The 15809-nt window shown below is 42.7% G+C and overlaps 1 protein-coding gene across 2 annotated transcripts in view; it reads right to left on the reverse strand.

Moving 5' to 3' along the window:
• Positions 1–1928, reverse strand: part of ngfa (nerve growth factor a (beta polypeptide)) — a 93436-nt gene extending 91508 nt beyond the window's left edge. For both annotated transcript variants that reach the window (XM_060937042.1, XM_060937043.1), the window contains exon 1: positions 1670–1928. The gene's annotated coding sequence lies outside the window, so the exon portion shown is untranslated. The remainder of the gene's footprint in view (positions 1–1669) is intronic.
• Between the last annotated feature and the right edge of the window lie 13881 nt (positions 1929–15809).

Here is a 15809-nt window from a genome sequence, read left to right on the forward strand (position 1 = left end):
ATTGGTTGTGTGTGAGATCTGTGTAATATATATCATTGTTGTATGAGGCATTAAAAACTTGTCAGGGTTCATTTATCACTGAAAACCTTTTTTATTTATTTTTTATTTTTTTTTTTTACTTTTAGCTTCCTTTGACTCATTCTATTTGCCTTAATGTTACTTTTATGTTAACTTTATACTACTTTAATTATTGTATCTTTATTCTGTAATATTTTGGAAAAGTTTTATTTTTGACAACTTTTTATTTCATTATATGTCTGTAATAATAATAATAATAATAATAATAATAATAATAATAATAATTCCTTTCTTGTATTATACTGTAATTTAACAGGATGTGCCATGGTGGCGTGAAGATATGAAGTTTATCTTCAAGTGGTGAATGTAATAAATAAGTAAATAGATATTTTTCAGCATGAGAAGATAAACTTCATATCTTCGTGCAAAAGTGTAATGTTCTTCATATTATATGGACACATCCACAAGAAATAAAAATACACAAGTAAATGAAAAGAATTTTAATTTTGAACTGGTTTACCATTTTGACAACGCGCCTTTAGTGAGTGGGAAAACACTGGGAGTGACGTCATTGGAGTGAAATATCGAGAAATATGTCACTCAGATCCGTGATGTGTTTCATATGAAAAATGTGAGTTTTTCAACACAAGAAATTAAACTTCATATCTTCAAGCCAACGTGAGATTTTCTTTTTATTATATCAACACATACTTTGTATGTAAGATATGAGTGGTGTATCTCCCACTAGAACACTCATGTCATATATATCATGTCATATATATATATATATATATATATATATATATATATATATATATATATATATATATATATATATATATATATATGCCAAATTGTTTTAATTTTCTAGCTCAAACCCAGACTCTTTTGAGACAGTTCTCATGCTGATGTGTAACATTGCATTAGTACATGACACAAAGCCCCTGCTGCTAATTTCCCCCTGGCTGCTGGTCCAGTGTCGTCCGGCTGACATGCTAACCCTCGACTCCACCCAGCACAAAACACAGAGCATGGAACATGTTCCATGTCTGCATCGATAGCGAGCCCCTCTGGTTGTGTAACACGATCAGCTCATATAAAAGACAGAAAGACAGAAGGGGGGTGATGGGATGGGGTGGGGGGTGTTTGGGGATTTGAGGGTTGATGCTACAGGGGTCTCTCCTTTAGATAAAGAGGGAAAAATGTTTGAGAAGATCCCACTTTACCTTGCACACCATCACTTCCCCTGTGGGATACTCTGGAAGTTTATTCCAGTGAGGTGAACAAACAAAGACTTCACACTTCACACTTCACACTCCTCCTGAATCATCCTCATAGTTATCAACTTCTGTGGAACTTTATATCTCATTTCTGAAACTTTTTAAACTCCACCATTCACAATATCAATCAACTTGTCCCTCTCACCTCCATCACACACACACACACACACACACACACACACACACACACACACACTATATGTTGTCATATTCTTGTGATATTATTATATTATTTCCTTTCTTGCATTTCAGGTCTTTCTGCTTCATGTACCTAATGACAGACATCTCGTTTTTCACAGGCAGGTAGAGAAAGCAGCCAAAAACATTGTCCACACACAAACACAGAGTGAGGAACAGATCAGCTGTCTTACCTCGGATCTGTCAGATCTCTTCTCTTTCTCCTCTCTTGTAACTGTGTACAAAAATAAAACAAGTCCCACAGCTGATAATAGTCCAGCTTCTTTAATTCTTTATGTATTTTTTTTTATCCCAAACTCAGAATCCTCTTGCTGTGTGCGTTTTGTAATATTTTATTTATTTTTTAAATAATCTGATTATCCAGGCTCAACTCTGTGTCTCTTTAGGAAAATTGATGACTCTGGAAGTTGCACTCATACATTTCTCCTCTCTGAACTTGCACAGAGTGAGCCAGCAGGTCCTAATGCCTTCACTTCTTCTCCTCCTCCTTCTCCTCCTCCCTTCATCCCTCCCTCCATTTCAGCTGCTCCTCCCCTCCACAGCTCATCATCTCACACTGATCGAACTCTGACAGTTTTATTCGTAGCTCTGCACTTTAGCTTTTCTCCTCTACACAAGTAGACTCAAGAGAAGAAGAAGAGGAAGAAGAAGAAGAAGAAGAAGAAGAAGGTCCACAAAGAGGAAGATGGATTTGTGTGAAGGTAGTTTGCTCACTGGTCTGAAACACAAGTTGTCAAAGGATCAAAAGTGAAAGTAGAGGTGTGCCATCATCAACATTACAATTTCTAATGACTCTTTAGTGACTCACTAAAACACACACACACACACACACACACACACACACTATTCCTCAAGCAGTTATCATGTGATTACATGTTTTACTGAAGCACTGCACATAACATAGGTAAGGAATAAAACACTTGGGGGCGTGCTGTTATAGGAAAACAATCAACCAACAGCCACTGTGATGAAGTAGAGTACCTGTTTCCATCATGAAGTTGATTAGTTTCCTCTAACAGCACATCCTGAAATGTATTAGTCTTCTTATACACAGCAATGTTTTACATTTCATATTTTAGAATGTTTTCAGAACAAATCACTTATGTTTTATCACTTACATTACACAGGGCTGCCAACTTTTCAAAATTCCTTGGAGTGAGATTTTTTTTTGGGGGGGGTCGACGGCAAAATTTTTCCGCACACCATGCAGTAAGTGGGAATTTTGTATTCAGTTTGATATTCACTTGTCCCCCTGCATTCTGGTGTTTTGTTTGTGGGTCGTCCAGCTGGAGATGTACAATGGGGGGTGTTGAGATTTTGGATTTAGTAGATGTTCCTGCATTCTGGTGGATTTTTGGAGTGGCCTGCTGTGCCATACCTACATTCTTACACACCCTGACTTGCCAGGCCTTCAGCTTGTGGCCAACAAAAGCACCAAGTTTTGGCTTAAAAGCCCCCACACTAGAAAACTACAGACAACTGCCAATGTTCCTGTAGCCCTATAGACCTGTGTTTCAGATTTAAAGGCAAGTTCATGTTTGAAAATATTTCATCAGCTAAGCCTAAACACCTTCTGAATTGAAACTAAATGTTAAGTTTTTAATAACTGTTGCAAAAAATAAGATTGTCCCTCACTGACTATTCATTATGCATTTAAGGGCTTTCCCCACCACTGGGTTCAGCAGAAGATTGGCATGGGGAAAAATATCAACAGCAAAAGAACAAATAAAATGCTTAAACAGTAAGCAAAATGTGCATGTGCTACAAGAAACATTAAAATGATTAAGTTTGAATAGTATTGAAACACAAAAAGCTGAACCTTGGCCATAGGTGGGAATGTGCACACAAAGTTGGGCTTAAAAATTTTGGTCATACTTAAATAAGCTCATCTCATCTCATTATCTGTAGCCGCTTTATCCTGTTCTACAGGGTCGCAGGCAAGCTGGAGCCTATCCCAGCTGACTACGGGCGAAAGGCGGGGTACACCCTGGACAAGTCGCCAGGTCATCACAGGGCTGACACATAGACACAGACAACCATTCACACTCACATTCACACCTACGCTCAATTTAGAGTCACCAGTTAACCTAACCTGCATGTCTTTGGACTGTGGGGGAAACCGGAGCACCCGGAGGAAACCCACGCGGACACGGGGAGAACATGCAAACTCCACACAGAAAGGCCCTCGCCGGCCCTGGGGCTCGAACCCGGACCTTCTTGCTGTGAGGCGACAGCGCTAACCACTACACCACCGTGCCGCCCTAAATAAGCTATATTAATATATTTCTTATTAATTTATTTCTTATCTATGTTTCTTATTAGTAATAGAGCATTCGTCAGGGCCTGTTATCTGACAAACATTCTCTACCTGTCTTGCCCTCTTTGAAACCCTGTCTCCTCAGTATATTGTTCTCTGTCTTTTTTTTTTAATTATTCACAAGTTCAAGTTCTTTGATATTACAGGTGACCATGCTTTATTTACTTTAACTGAGCAATTATATACATCATAAATAATTAAAAATAAATACCCTGTAAATAAACAATAGGTATGGTGGCTAATGGCTCTTCTTGCATTTGTAATATTATCTCTTACTTGCTTTATTTTACAACATTTCCAGTATGGCTTCAAATAAAGTCATAAAGTATGATAACATACAGTAAACAAACTAAAAATGCTCCTTAATAACCGTGTGCTAAGGAGGTGCTCTCCCGTGCTGCTTGTTGGGGAAGATAGAGGCTGTGGCACGGCAGGAGGCCTATAATGATTTAGCATGCCTAGTACACAGCTCTCGATATGGCATTAAATATTCTCACAACACACACAGGCCAAAACGATTCAGAAACTTTATATAAGTTCATAATTACGCCAGTAACGCCACACATTGGTGTGCATATGTACAAACCTGTCTGAGACACCCGTCTTCAACTCGGATACCTTCTTCTCTCTCCTCTTCCTCTAAATTGACGGTAGGCAATTATCCAACTTCCGGTGAGTGCAGCATCATTAGATGCGCCACCTACCATAGGGGAGTGTGTACAGAAGTGAACACCTCTCTGCCTGTTTAGCCGTGCGTAAGGCGTAATTGATAGATCGCAAGTGGTTGGCGCGACGCAATGGGTAGCCTAGATTAGATAGATAAACTAGATTTTTTTCTAGCGTGAGAAATCAGAGGTATGGCATGTGAGCGTGTGACGACAATCAAATGCGTGTGTTTCACGCTCATTGCATGAGAGTTGGCAGCCCAGAAATAGTTGTTTCCTCACCAGTTTCTCTTAAAGGCGTCACGCAGTGGCGATAAGTCGCATTATTCTGCACCAGAATGCTTTTGAGATTCGAAATAAATTGACCGTCGATTTTTCAAAAGCTTCCCGCGGTTGTAATCGGTCCTTATTTGATCATGCCCATCACTTGAAATTTTCCGCGTTCGCAGCGCCCCCTCTCGGTCAATGGAACAGCTGCGTGACGTCATACCAGTAACCACTCGGTGCAGTTGCAATGACGGACACACCAGAAAATAGGAGCGATGCTGAGGAAATTAGCTTTGATTTTACCGATACAGAAGAAAATGGCCCACAAGTAGAGATTTTGACAGCTGAATGTCCTGGTGGTCTCCAGCCTTACAGATTTGAACCTGAGCGCTCATCTTCAGAAGAAAATGAGGACAGTTCTGACGACGACAGAAACGAAGACGAGAATGAAGACCAGCGACTTGAAGACTTGTTTTGGTTGGTTTCTCTGACTAAATCACTAGTTATGTGTATTTTTAAAGACCATTTTCACTTGAATTAGAATGCTGTGTGATTAATCTATGATTATGTGTAATACTGATAGCTGTAGGGGGTGAAAGTATAGCTAGAAAGATTGAATTCTAGCAACTTGACAGCTTGCGATCTCGCGAAATGCAGTGGGCCTTCTGATACAGTAGACCCCTTGATATTCCAGTTTTCATCATTTTCCTTTTATTGCGGTTGATTTTAACTTGATATTCAGTATGTTATAGGCTGGGAGTATTGAGCTTTGTATTGTATTGTTTAGTAAACGTACAATCGTCAGTAATAAGTGATAATTATTAGTTAAAGGCAGCTCTGTGGCATAAATCTTTCAATTAATCTTCTGTCATCCATTTGCTAAAATTATGTGCCACATATGTTATCAAGACAACACTTCATGTGACAAAGAAAGATATGACAAATACATAAATGTATGAAAATCATTTTGTACAATTAATGATTGATACATAGAAACACTTAAAACATGTGTGTGGCAGCGGGGGCGTGGTCAAGCGCCGGTCTGTGACAGGAGGGCGGAGCCAGGGAAGGTGAGTGGCAGAATCATTACACCTGACGGTAATTAACCTGTGTTTTGTGTGTTTTCCCAGTCACCGCGCCCTATTTAAGGAGGCAGAGCAGAGAAGAGCTCATCCCGGGACAAGAACACTGTGTGTGTGTGTTTCGCTATCAGATTAAAACTGGCGGTTATACTGAAAAGTCTGGCAATAAAAAGCCTATTTGCATCCGAAGCGTTGTCCTGCCGTCCTCTGTGCTCCACCCACACTTCAGAGAGCTCTACAGTGGTGCCAAAACCCGGGACAAGGTGGAGCACCAACCTCGCAGCCCCATGGAATCCTCCCCGTTCGCGGACCTGGTCCACGCCCTCGCCACGGCTCAGCAAAGCCAGCACCAGGCGCTCGTCATGCTCCGAAAGGAGCAAGAGCGGCGCTTCGAAGCCCTGGTGCTGGCCCAGCAGGAAGATCGCGAGGCGTTCCGGCATCTCCTCGCATCGGCGGGGTCCACCAGCGCCCCGGCCGCGGGCCCGTCTCCCCTCACCGTGACCAAGATGGGCCTGCAGGACGACCCCGAGGCGTTTCTCACATTGTTCGAGCAGGTCACTGAAGCCTCGGGGTGGCCGATGGAGCAGCGCGCGGCGCGCCTCCTCCCCCTCCTGACGGGAGAGGCGCAGCTGGCTGCGCTATAACTCCCCGCCGGCTGGCCTACGCGGACCTTCGCCGGGCCATCCTCCAGCGCGCGGAAGCGCTGGCGCTGTTGTTCTGGCGTGCGCCCCACGCGCTGGAGGACGGCCCGGCGAAGGTCCGCGTAGGCTGGCGGTCGGCGGGGAGTTATAGCGCGGCCAGCTGCGCCTCTCCCGTCAGGAGGGGGAGGAGGCGCGCCACGCGCTGCTCCATTGGCCACCCCGAGGCTTCGGCGACCTGCTCGAACAATGTGAGAAACGCCTCGGGGTCGTCCTGCGGGCCCGCGGCCGGGGCGCTGGTGGACCCCGCCGACGCGAGGAGATGCCGGAACGCCTCGCGATCTTCCTGCTGGGCCAGCACCAGGGCTTCGAAGCGCCACTCTTGCTCCTTTCGGAGCATGACGAGCGCCTGGTGCTGGCTTTGCTGAGCCGTGGCGAGGGCGTGGACCAGGTCCGCGAACGGGGAGGATTCCATGGGGCTGCGAGGTTGGTGCTCCACCTTGTCCCGGGTTTTGGCACCACCGTAGAGCTCTCTGAAGTGTGGGTGGAGCACAGAGGACGGCAGGACAACGCTTCGGATGCAAATAGGCTTTTTATTGCCAGACTTTTCAGTATAACCGCCAGTTTTAATCTGACAGCGACACACACACACTGTGTTCTTGTCCCGGGATGAGCTCTTCTCTGCTTCCTTAAATAGGGCGCGGTTACTGGGAAAACACACACAACACAGGTTAATTACCGTCAGGTGTAATGATTCTGCCACTCACCTTCCCTGGCTCCGCCCTCCTGTCACAGACCGGCGCTTGACCACGCCCCCGCTGCCACAATGTGTTTTTAAAAAAATATTTTTTTTCTATCAATACCTAGCCATGACCTTGAAATCAGATCCATTGATAACAACAGTCACAAATAGTGTTCAGTGTTCGTTGTTACAGCCAAACACAATACACCGATTAGGCATTTTGTATCACAGAATATTAATACATCATTTCATAGTGTTTTGAGTGTTCAAAACTATCCACAAACTGAATAAATCCACAAAATCCGCAATGTAAACAACTCTGGTAAACGCACGCTATAGAGAAAACAGGCCAGCATCACCCAAGGGAGGTTACTGGTATGACGTCACACATAAGTTGACCTAGTTAACGGCTGGCTGCCTAAATTTGGCTGTGAGCGTCAACTTTAAATGCTTGTAGTGGGCGCATCGTGACACTGAGATTGCGGGAAACCGAGGGGCTTGAATAACCCACCAAACCCGACATTTTGACACATGATATAGCCTGATTGCTGAAATTACCTCACGACGCCTTTAAAGTTTTCCCAGACCTCTGGTTGTTGCAAATCTCTGACTTTGGAGAGTCCTTCTATAAATGTTACACAAACATCACTTCACTTCAGAAAACTTCACCATATCAACAATGTCAAATGACTAAAACTATCTACGGTATGTCGAGCATTCACCTGTCCCTGTTACTATAGAAACAATAATGTATCAGAACAAGGGCATTAAAGCTGTGCTGCCTTTCAGATTTTTCAAGTGTAGGTCATAAAATAATTTTCCTGACACCCAGTTATTTTTGTTTAGTGACCAAAAGCTACTGAATTTGAACCACAGACTTCCAATTTTATTAGTTTTTTTTTTAACGGAACAATTAATGAATTTATCTCCATGTGGCCCTAAATTCTCTGCTATTTTTTCCTGCTTCACCATGACCCAATTCAAGATACTACGTCATGCATCACGTGGTGGGCTTTCCCCATTCACGCAAGGCATTGTGGGATACAAATTTGAAACAGGAGGGAAAAATGGAGGACGTGAGTGTGAGAATGAAACGTGAAAGACCGACTACAGTAACGGAAAGCGAGAAGAAAAGACGTTATGTTCTATACGAAGGAAAGGAAACGCAGGACCAAACTAATAAATATCGGCACTCAGCGAGCACCTCGGTGTGATCAGCTGTTCGTTTAGCGACAGAATGATGGAACTGTCAGTGCATGCTCAAAGGGAAACCTGTAGATGGCAGTAATGCAACACTATTCTTTAAGTTCGTTTCTTAAGACACGTATTTTTTAGTATGTTACCTCATTTGTTGACAGTTTTGGCGAACACTTCCGCCTTCTTCAAAACAGTCACCAGATGTCGAGTGGTGACGTGCCTTATCAGCTGATGTTACTCTATGGAGGCGTGAACGTCCTGCCCAATTTGACAGGTAGTCCACGCCTCCTGCTGTCAGGTCGCTGCCCCAGGATGGCGCTCCAGGTGTGTGACAGCGCTTACGCTCCCTCATCCCGGTTCATCGTCCTCTGCGCCCGCTTTCGTATCTCCACTGCCTCCAAAATCCAACGCTGGTATCTATTCTCTTCAGTGCGAATGACTCTGGCCTCTTCCCAATTCATTATATGATTTTGTCGTTTGCAGTGGTCTGAAATGGCTGATTTTAGGTTTTCTTGGTTTGCTTTTTCTTTTTCGGATCTTGTGAGTCTTTTTGTTGTTTCTTTTTCACATTCTAATTGGTGTTCTTTCCTGCGAGTGTGGAAGCATCTGCCCGTTTCACCAATATAGACTTTATTGCATGAACGGCAAGGGATTTCATAGATGACATTGCATTTATTGTCCAGTTGTATTTTGTCTTTGGGGTGAACTAGCAGCTGTCGGAGGTTCTTGTATGGTTTGACCGGGGTGTTGATGTGGTATTTCCTCATGGATCGTTGGATGCGTTCTGTAACTCCTTTTATGTATGGTAATGTGACAAAGCCCCGGTTTGTTTTTTCTGTGTTTTTTCTTGTTTGTTTGTTTTTTTCCTTTTTTTGTGTCTGTAATTTTCCTTTTCGAATTGCCCACGGTGGATATTGGCAGTTTTTTAATGCCTGTTGGATGTGTTGTTCCTCCTCCTGTCTGTCTTTCTCCTCCGTGATGTTCTGTGCTCGGTCGTATAGTGTTCTGATTACTGACATTTTGTGTGCGATGGGATGTTCAGATGTCCAGAGAAGATATTGGTCGGTGTGTGTAGGTTTTCTGTATGTTGTGATTTTAATGTTCCCTTCTTCTGTGTGGTGTATTTTTAGGTCCAGAAATGCTATTGTCTTGTCCGTTTCCTCTTCGTGTGTGAATTTGATGTTGCCTGTCTTGTCTATGGAGTTTAAATGATCTGTGAGTTGTTGTGTGTGGCCTGTTTTGGTTATTTCAAGAATGTCATCAACGTATCTTTTCCAGAAGATAGGTTTGCAGTCATCCGGTGCTGTTTCTCTGGCTCGGGTTTCCAGATCCTCCATAAAAAAGTTGCATAGAGTGGCAGATAGCGGGTCCCCCATTGCAAATCCCTCTTTTTGTCTGTAGATTATGCCTCTAAATTGGAAAAATGTGGAAGTGGAAATGAAATGTAATAGTTTTGTTATGTCCTGTGCTGTAAGTTTTGTACGTTTTTTCAGGGTTCTGTCTGCTTTTAACCGTTTTTCTACTATGTTGAGAGTGTTTGTGACCGGTGTTTTTGTAAAGAGGGATATGACGTCATGTGATACAAAGATTTCATCCTTTTTAATCTTGATTTCCTTTAGTTCTTTCGCCAGTTGTTTTGAGTTTTTGCAGTGGTATTCCGTGAGTCCGAGGAGTGGTTTAATTATGTCTGCCAGCGTCTTGGAAAGGTTGTAAGTAACTGATCCTATACTGTCTACTATGGGTCTTAGTGGTGCTCCGGGTTTATAAATTTTCGTTGTGCCGTATATCCGGGGGGTGATGTCTGCTGTGGGGATGAGGTGGTTGTATGTTTGTTTATCAATTTTGTTGTCGTCCATTAACGGTTTGAGTAATAGTTTTAGTCTTTTTTTCTTTTCCTCTGTCGGGTCTTTTTTGAGTATTTCATATGTGTTTGGGTCCGTGAGCATTTCATTCATTTGTTTTTCATATTGATTAGTGTTCATGATAACCGTGGTCCTCCCTTTATCAGCCAGTAGTATTGTTATTTTCTTGTTCTTTGCGAGTGTTCTGATGGCTTCCATTTCCTGTTTAGTTGTGTTTCTGGGTGGCGGTTTAGCTGAGGTGAGGATGCCTGCTATTTCGTTCCTTAATGCGGCTTTCTGTCCTTGGTCCTGTAACATGTTGCATGCTAGTTCCGTAGCCAGTATGAATTCTTCATTTGGGATTTTATTTGGTGTGATGGCATATTTTAGTCCCCGTGAGAGTATAGTGCGTTCTGCTGTTGTTAGTGTGTGTTTAGACAGGTTGCATATCCATTTTTCATTTATTTGCTTGTCCTTGCATTTATTTTGTTTCTTTTTGATAAGTCTATTTAGTTTTTTAATATGGCGTGTTTTTGTTTTTGAGAATTCTTGTTCTTGTATTGCATTTAGATGTTCTTCCATACTTTTTTCCATGTCACTGCTGAGTTTGAACTGGCTTTTGAAATCTTGTGTTCTTTGTGTTATTTCTGTATTTAAATTGTTGATTTTGTTTGTCGTGCATCTAATTCTTTCTCTTACCAGAGTCATTCGCGCTCTTTCGATGGTCCTTTCCGCGTTTCTTGTTGGAATTGGATTTTTTATGTAGAGGCTTGCTGGAATGACGCCTTCGTCCCGGCAGCGGAGATTGAAGCGGAGATGGTTTCTTTGTCGCGCCAGTTTTTTCTTTAGTTTTTCCAGGTAGCGTACCTCTTTGGCACAATCTTCTCCATAACTTATTTTTAATATGTAGTGAAAATTCATTATGTCTGATTATTATAACTATTCTTTAAGTTCGTTTCTTAAGACACGTATTTTTTAATATGTTACCTCGTTTGTTGACAGTTTCGGCGAACACTTCCGCCTTCTTCAAAACAGTCACCAGATGTCGAGTGGTGACGTGCCTTATCAGCTGACAGCAGGAGGCGTGGACTACCTGTCAAATTGGGCGGGACGTTCACGCCTCCATAGAGTAACATCAGCTGATAAGGCACGTCACCACTCGACATCTGGTGACTGTTTTGAAGAAGGCGGAAGTGTTCGCCGAAACTGTCAACAAACGAGGTAACATACTAAAAAATACATGTCTTAAGAAACAAACTTAAAGAATAGTTATAATAATCAGACATAATGAATTTTCACTACATAGTAATGCAACACTGTGGATGCCAGCTGCCGTAAAACCCAAAAGAAGAAGAAGAAGAAGGTAAACCTGCGCATGCGCACACGGACTTCCTCTGTCTGCCTGACTGCGCCAAGCGAGCGATTTCATGCACATTATTTGCTTTAATCCCCTCAAATTAAATAACTTCCCAGCCACAGAATGGCCTGATATTTTGTGAGATATTACAGAAATAAACAGATATCACAATCACCACATTTCAGAGGGAACTAAATTTCACCGGTTTTATGAACTCGAAAGGCTGACTCGCTTGAATTATGTATATGAAGCTGTATTTGTTATGCTACAGACACTCACTGCTGTGTTTATCTTCACCATGTGCCTCCATCAGAGGTTTAACACTTTTGGTCTGTTAATCACGTTCTTGTTCTTACTCGTGTTATAGCAGATGTAAATAGTCGTTTCCTCACTAGCTTCTTTCTTTCTTTCTTTCGTTACCAAGAAACCACAAAAAAAGTGTAAACTTTCTGATTCTCTGCTGTGGTAAAATATAAACTAACTAGTTAAACTATATGGCCAGAAGTTTGTGCACCAACCATCACACCCATATGTCCTCACTCCATCTTTCTCCGACTGACTTTCATTCCCCTTCTCTCTCGTGCACACATCAATGTCTCCAAGTTTTCTTCCACTTGCTCCCTGTTCTCACTCCAGATCACAATATCATCTGCAAACATCACTGTATGCTGTAGCATTAATTTACAGTTTCCCTTCATTGGAACTAAGAGACCCAAACCTGTTCCACCATCACAATGCTCCTGTGCACTAAACCAGCTCCTTGGAGACACGGTTTGCCAAGGTTGGAGTGAAAGAACTTGAGTGTCCTGTACAACCCCCCCGACTTCAACCCCTCAACCTCACTGAACACTTGTGTGTTTGACCTGGAACACCGACTGCACCCCAGACATTACTCTAGAGCCCTGCACTCCCGCGGGACCCGCCGCAAAGCAGTGCGGCGCGGGACAAATTTTGAAAGCTCATTGCGGGCACGGGCGGGACCGGAAGTGCACATATGCGCGTGCGGACGGGAGTGCACATATGCGGCACGGGTGGGAGCGGTGATAAGCTGCAGTCCCGCTAACTAAAAATGTGCTTGAAATAAAATTTATAAATGATTAATTTATGTCTATCATATATAATTTGTGCTGGATATTTTATTTGGCATTAATAAAAACATTTTAAGATGCCTAAATTTGCAGAGAAAGTCACATTGCCGGATTGAGAGAAAAATAGCATCTTAAAGTTGCCATTGATCACCCTAATGACTCGCAGTCCACACCCAGCTAGCAAGAAAACCATGAGTGAATTGATTTACTTGTTGCGTTAGTCTACAACTTTAACCAGAGATACAGGTTACACAGGGACGGTAGGCTTGACTCAATGCTATCCCAGAAATCCTTCCTGTAATATGCAAATTTGGCTGTCCAATTAGAGGCGGCCAAATTTGCATATTACAGGAAGGATTTCTGGGATAGCTTTGAGTCAAGCCTACTGTCACTGTGTAACATGTCTCTCTGATTAAAGTTGTAGACTAACGCAAGCAGAAAATCAATTCATTTCTTTTACTAGCTTTGCAATAAAAAAAAAAACAAAAACATTGGTACAAAGCAAGCCCATTCACTTTTTTATGCTGATCAGAGAATTACAATGGTTTCTCATGTGATAAAAATGTGTGATTTGCGATTAAATATTTTAATCGTTGACAGCACTAATTATTATTATTAGAGATGCTACATGCTGAATTCAGAAATAAGGTAAACAATAACAAACGTGAGCTGTAGATATTTGGGCGGCACGGTGGTGTAGTGGTTAGCGCTGTCGCCTCACAGCAAGAAGGTCCTGGGTTCGAGCCCCGGGGCCGGCGAGGGCCTTTCTGTGTGGAGTTTGCATGTTCTCCCCGTGTCCGCGTGGGTTTCCTCCGGGTGCTCCGGTTTCCCCCACAGTCCAAAGACATGCAGGTTAGGCTAACTGGTGACTCTAAATTGACCGTAGGTGTGAATGTGAGTGTGAATGGTTGTCTGTGTCTATGTGTCAGCCCTGTGATGACCTGGCGACTTGTCCAGGGTGTACCCCGCCTTTCGCCCGTAGTCAGCTGGGATAGGCTCCAGCTTGCCTGCGACCCTGTAGAAGGATAAAGCGGCTAGAGATAATGAGATGAGATGAGATGAGCTGTAGATATTTATGCTGAAATCCACTCAAAGTAGGGGGCGGGGCACCATCACGCTGTGTCAAGACAAGAACTTTCCTGAGAAATAACGTGAACGTCTGCATCATGCGGGATTTGCGGGCGGGGGCGGGAGCGGGACAAAATATGGCAGGCGCGGGTGGGAGCGGGACTGAAAATCATAATTCTTTGCGGGCGCGGGCGGGAGTGGGACTGCACAATGCGGGCGCGGGCGGGAGCAGGACTGAAAAATCCAACCCGCGCAGACCTCTACATTACTCCTCACCCAACATCAGCACCTGATCTCACTAATGCTCTTGTGTCTGAATGATCAGATCACAAATCCCCACAAATCTAGTGGAAATTCTTCCCAGAAGAGTGGAGCTTATTTTAACAAGAAAGAGAACTAAATCTGGAATGAGATGATCAACAAGTACATATGGATCTGATGGTCAGGTGTCCACATACTTTTGGACATGATAACATGATGTTCTATATACACCATATTTTTTTTCTGAGGATGAAATTTGATGATGATTATTTGGAACTTTTGGGAACTTTTGCAGTTTGCACAAATATAAGGGCCTTTAAACACCGGATACGGCATGAAATTGCGATGTGAAAATGTGAAAAAGTATTCACAGGAGTCTGATGCAATTTAAAAAAAAATATTTTGTCTTCTGTTTCATGCTCATTTCATGCTGGTTTCATGCCAGGAGTGTTTTGGATGAATGATGGAGTCATGTGGTAGTGATGAAGACAGCCTTAGAGTCATGCTCTCAAGAAAGAGAAAGTTTTCAGTACATCTGTTGTTGGAACGAAGATGACAACAGGGAGAGTTTTGTAATCTCATTCAAGAGTTGAAGTTGAAAGATGGGATGCTGGACACCAAGAAAGAAAACAATTCTCACGGTGCTGTGTGTTCACGGGTAAAATGTTGCTACTCAGCTCCAGGATGTGTGCAGCCGGGTTTCCGTTGCAGTTTTGTGCAAAAAATAGAAGTGATGTTTTAAAAGTTCTGACAAAACACAGTTGTGAAAGGTCTGTGTTTCTATTAAGTGATGTTATGTGATTAAACTGGGTGTTCTCCTCTCGTGATAGCTCTTACAGAGCACTCAATTTTTCAGAAAGGTAGCGTTTTCATTTCCTCCTCATGTCATGTGACTTAAACGCAAACATTGCATTCCTGTTTCAATTTTGAAAAATATTGCTTTATTGAATCATCTGGAAAACCACCTCATGAGCATGGAAAAACATTTTTTTTCAATATTTGAGATTTTTTTTTTCAAAATTAACGTTTCCATGATTAATTTTTTTAGTTCAATTTAAAATTGCACATTAAGCAGGCTAATAGATACACAGCTAGTGACGCCGGTGCATAGCAGAGACTCACTGTTACATTCAAAGCTTTTTGCTGGCTGTCACATCTGCCACCACATGATGTCTGTTCCACACAATGTGATTGGTTGATGCGTTTATTTGTGGATGCGAAAGATTTTAAAAAAAATTGTGGAAAAATGTCACTTTTTCAGTGTATAATATTTGCATTCTGTATAAAAGTACAAAAAAACCCCCAAAACCTTGTGTGTGAAGGCCATATATATATACACACACACACACACACACACACACATATATGGTGGAAGTCAACTCACGACCGAGTAAGACCATTTCTTGTACTCAAACTTTTGGAGCATCTTTTAAAGATTACTTTCTTGGCACTGATGAGACCTCTGATGGCTTCTGAGACCTGCAAGAGTCTTGCAGTTCTTTCCACATTGCTCATGTCAATCTTACTGCAGCAGCTTGCCTTTCTGGATGCTGACTTTGATGATGGCGCTTGAGTCCGCTGGCTGATCGACACACTTTATGGCAGATTGTGCATGTATGATCACTGGGGATGTCATATTGGTAATTGACCTCCCGATGACTCCATTTGTGGCTGAGAAGACCTGCTTTTGAGAAGCAGATGTGGCCACATTGATCACACGTAAGAGACTCCTTTGAGCCTTGCTGTGGGAGAGGGTTGACATCTCTCATATATCTGCCTGCACGTTTTTG

This window comes from Neoarius graeffei, chromosome 13 (assembly GCF_027579695.1).
Source record: "Neoarius graeffei isolate fNeoGra1 chromosome 13, fNeoGra1.pri, whole genome shotgun sequence".
In the NCBI taxonomy this organism is placed as follows: Eukaryota; Metazoa; Chordata; class Actinopteri; order Siluriformes; family Ariidae; genus Neoarius; species Neoarius graeffei.